At 38.3% G+C, this 4,374-nt stretch overlaps 2 non-coding genes across 2 annotated transcripts; both read left to right on the top strand.

Moving 5' to 3' along the window:
* The first annotated feature begins 1,380 nt into the window (after nt 1–1,380).
* Nucleotides 1,381–1,476, top strand: LOC127337310 (small nucleolar RNA Z266). The gene has a single exon (XR_007873721.1). It is a non-coding gene; the product is annotated as a small nucleolar RNA Z266 (small nucleolar RNA).
* A 122-nt stretch (nt 1,477–1,598) lies between these two features.
* Nucleotides 1,599–1,719, top strand: LOC127337280 (small nucleolar RNA snoR86). Its single transcript, XR_007873695.1, has one exon. It is a non-coding gene; the product is annotated as a small nucleolar RNA snoR86 (small nucleolar RNA).
* The last annotated feature ends 2,655 nt before the right edge of the window (nt 1,720–4,374 follow it).

The following is a 4,374-nucleotide window of genomic DNA, read 5'->3' as shown; positions in this document are numbered from 1 at the left end:
CTATGTACATGTATTTTAATTGTGTCTTATGTTATCTAGTCATTGAGATGTTCTGTTTCTCTCGGTAGGGCTCCCTTGCCGGGGCCAAGAAGGACGGCAAGGTGACCACAAAGGCATTGTTGCTGACGCTGCCACACAGGGAACTCTCGCATTTTAGCCTCCTGGCATCCTGGATGGAGAAGTATGCACCTTTCTCTCTTTCTCCCACCTCCCTAACATGGTTGGCTCGGATATGCATCAACCAAAATTTGCGTAGGTCTTGTTGTTCAAATTTAGATCCTCTATCTTCTAAGGATTGCTCCATCTTATTTCTTCCTTTTGTAGTTAATGATGATTTCGTTCAAAATTGTTGTGCCCATCCTATACCAGAATATGTTCAATTATTTTTTGTGTGTTCTCTGCTTGGTTGGATTTATTTTTCCAGGTTTCATTTTTAGAATTTTATATGAACCACATTGTGTATTTTTGGAATTTCTCAGCTCCTTCACGTTGTTGTGCAGTTCGTCTAGTCCTTTTGCCGCCAGCCAGGGGCCATGTTTCTCGGGTGGTGTCACAGGTTGTTGCAGCCGAGGGGTTCTGTGTCATTCTTAATCCCTATGCATTGTCTGCAGCTGAGTGTTCCCTCCATTACATGTTTTTGCTCCGAGCAAAGATCTCATTATTTTAAATCTTTTGTTTTGTAGCGTTTAATCTACCTTTTAGTAGTAGCAACAACTACGCAGAGTAGGCTGATCCTCTGGATGGTGGCGACCTCAGTATAGCTCTTGCTGGTGCTGAATACCACGGCACCACCACAACCTAAGGCTCCCTGTCGCGGCCTAAATGAAGTATAATGGCTGCTAATATAAAGAGTTATAAATTATAGGTCCGTTGCAAGTGTGGTTCTCTTGCATTATTGATGGTAGATATATTTAGGTAACAAATTCTATGTCTACTCGGGATTTGCATGATTTCATTCATAGATAGTATGCTTGGTACCCATTACACGGTGAAATAGTTGAGATAAGAAATGGATGTGTCACAAGTTAGGATCTCTCACTGCTAAATTGATTGGTGCATATTATTAGGTATTGCATGTACTGTTACAAATAAGGATGGTCTCGAGGCTGGATATATTTTGTTTTGAGGTCTTCAACTAGTTAAATTGACTAAACCTAAACCCCTGTCTTCTCTCTGATTTTCACATGGAAGTGAAACTATAATTTATTCAAACATGCATACACACTAGGTATCTCAGTATACGGATTAGTATTGGTAACCTGCTTGTTTGACATGTTTGGATGCTTGGTATGTTTTTTTTCCGCCATTATGTTGAGATTTCACACCTGTTGGGAACGAGCGGTACAATTTTTTGCGTCTTTGTTGTGTTTATGGGCAGTGGAGTGGTGGGAATGAGGATTCACTTAGTTGTGCGAAGTCACCTTCTGAGCTAAACTTGAACTTTTTGAGGCATTAATTCTTTCTAACCTACAAAACTTACTAGCTGGCATTAGAACACAAACTTTTGGGTGCTTTTTTTTAACTCATACATTATGTCTAATGCTTGGAGTCGTTCAAACTTGGTTTGGAAAGTTTTGGGAACATATCGCCAAATTGCAGAGCAAAGAGGCTTGATAAAGTAGGGAATTTTTTTGCGTTGAAGAGAAGCAATTATTAATGCAGTTCTCCGTGCTGCTCAGACTTACTCTACTGCAACAAACTCGAACAATCCGCAAGATATACACTCCATTTATACATTTACGTACTGTAATGCAAATCTGTATTTAGGAATGGCTCTTTCTTTGTAGGAGTAACTAATAATGTAGGACATCTGCCACTACTGTAAAAACCATACCATCTTCTACCACTACTGTAATGCAAATCTGTATTTAGGAATGATACAATTATTGTGGAATAATAAAAATAATCAATGAAGAATCAATTGGTTTCATTACTTAACTGGGCATGCTTCAACATGCGGACTTAGAAAACATTGTGTTATTAGATTGTAAATTTTGCGGTAATGCTTTAATGTGGACTTGGGTTTTACTAGCTTTAACATATACCACATACAGCTAAAATGAGATGATTTCATCTAATTCATGTGCTTATATATGCATTTATGTTATCTTCGGAATGGGTTACTCTTGGATGAAGTTTGTGTGTTGGTAGCATGGGAACTAATTTCTGATGCAAATTTTAGGTAGAATACATTAGCATCTCCTTTGGTTAGAAAATGAACTGGAAGATGTTGATGATTATCTACTGGCGGCGGTGTAATATTATACAAAATCATATAATGATTGTTTTTTCATCATTAAAACCCTAGAAACTAAAACAGTCGTTGCTTATGCGAGTGTCCCATTAATTCTTCAGAAATTCAATTTCCTAAAGGTATGGATGTATGGTTGATGCTAATTGTTTGTGGTGTACATACTACCATGAAGGCGTTAACTTTAGAAGTAGGAATTCAAATTCCTCATGAGTCATGCTTATGTTGATGTCTGGTTGCTCATGTTGTCTATATTTGTTATTTTTGGTTCACAACTCGTGACATACTGAGGAAGACCTAAAATTTGTCCACTCCGATAATTTTTTCCCACTCTATTCTTAGTAGCAGGTTTAACTTGCATTGTAGCCTTTGTTTGATTTTTTTGCGGGTAAACCTTTGTTTGATTATTAACTAAGTGACCACTCTCGTGGGCACTTTGGAAGTGGCAACTGGCAAGGGAGTACTTTTATGATTCCGACTAGATAGGGTAGTGAGAGGTTGCATGTCAAGTTCCTAGCTGTAATGCACGAGGCTATGAGTGATCAACTTGTTAAATTTTATGTTTTATTTCTAGAATTGAAAGAGATTGACTTCTCTGGCTCATTTAAAATTGGACATCTCTTGCTCATTTTAAAACAATTAAAAGTAGGATTCGCAAGCTTGTGTGACTAATCTTTTATGTCTAGATCATTTGCACCTAAACAATAGGAGGATTGTTTCAGTATTTCTGCAAGCCTATGCGATTAACCTTTTGCGAGGCCTCGACACAAGTTTGATATTCATATGCTTGATGATTGTAGATGATGCACTCGGGCCCCCGAGACCCCCTGGTCATCGAACCTGCGTAATGACACTATCACTCCAACACATTGAAGGTATTTCAATATTCACGCATTAAGTTGATTTGTTCTCGCTTGTTTTTTGCCTTGAGAATCTTGGGAGTTGTCATTAGGTGATGGATTTCTACCCCTTGGTTCTTGGCACGTATCAAGCCTTACGTGCAACATTAATAAATTGTATCCATCTTACACGCTTTCAAATTTTCACCAAATTTGCACATAAGCGTCTATCGACACAACATAACATAAGTCATTTTTTTCTACCTCGAGGGGCCACCAGCCTATGAGAGTCGGTCGAAACTCTGTATATGAACAAAACTTGATTTTTATAAATGAAGTTATAGATCCCAACTTGTTGGGAAAAGAAGTCTTGCCCCATCTTCAGGGTCTTGTGTTGCAGGAATAACCGACCTCGCAGGAAGCTGCATGTAGTTCAAGAAGAACGCCATCTTGCTGTGTGTACAACCGTTCTAGCTAGGTTTTTCTGTAGGGCTGCACTCATGTACTATTTCCGATCGGTTTGGGTTCTATTTTTGTTCTCCAAAGTCAGATAGTAATTGCACTACCCATATTTGCTAGCTAGGAAGTAGCAGCCTTCTAACCCATTAGTTTGAGTGTTCACTGTAGGATTTGAACTTGATGCATATATAAGTTCTATGTTGAGTTACTTCAAGCAGGATATCTCTTGTTTAGCAAATCAAACCAAATGGAATGTTTGGATCTGTAGCATTTGCAGCAATGCCAAGTCAACATCAAGTTGCTTGCAGTTAGTTTCTAATGTGTTTGTTGTTGGCTGAAAAGGAATAAGAAGCTTCTAATTGCAAATAGTTACTATGCTATTATTCGTGTTGGCTAGTGCGTTCTCTCCAATGTGAGTTTTTTTTCATGTAGAAGCACTCATTGTTAGACTCCTATGGTGACTTCAAGGTCAACTAGTAATATATGAATGGACCAAAAAAATATTTCATCTACTTTTGTGAGATCTTGAAATCCATTTTCGGAGCATAGGAACAGAGGCAGTTGGCACATGGATTTTGTATTCTGATGATCACAACCAGCCACATACACACATGGTGCCCATTATTTTCGAAGTGCATTGTCCATGCACGGTTTCAAATCCATGCATGCATTTTCACCTACTAATATAAAGATGACTTACACGCTGCCCAAATTCATTAACAGGTCTAGATCGTGTGTGTTGATTGAAAACTGAAGGTGGGTTTTGTGATTGCTATTGTGTAGTTCTGCATGAAACAAATTGTCCATAAGTGTGAAAACATGAAT

The sequence above is a fragment of the Lolium perenne genome, chromosome 2, assembly GCF_019359855.2.
Source record: "Lolium perenne isolate Kyuss_39 chromosome 2, Kyuss_2.0, whole genome shotgun sequence".
NCBI classification, from domain to species: domain Eukaryota; kingdom Viridiplantae; phylum Streptophyta; class Magnoliopsida; order Poales; family Poaceae; genus Lolium; species Lolium perenne.
The sequence above is the reverse complement of the archived record's forward strand: the minus strand, read 5'-3'. Positions and strand labels throughout refer to the sequence as shown.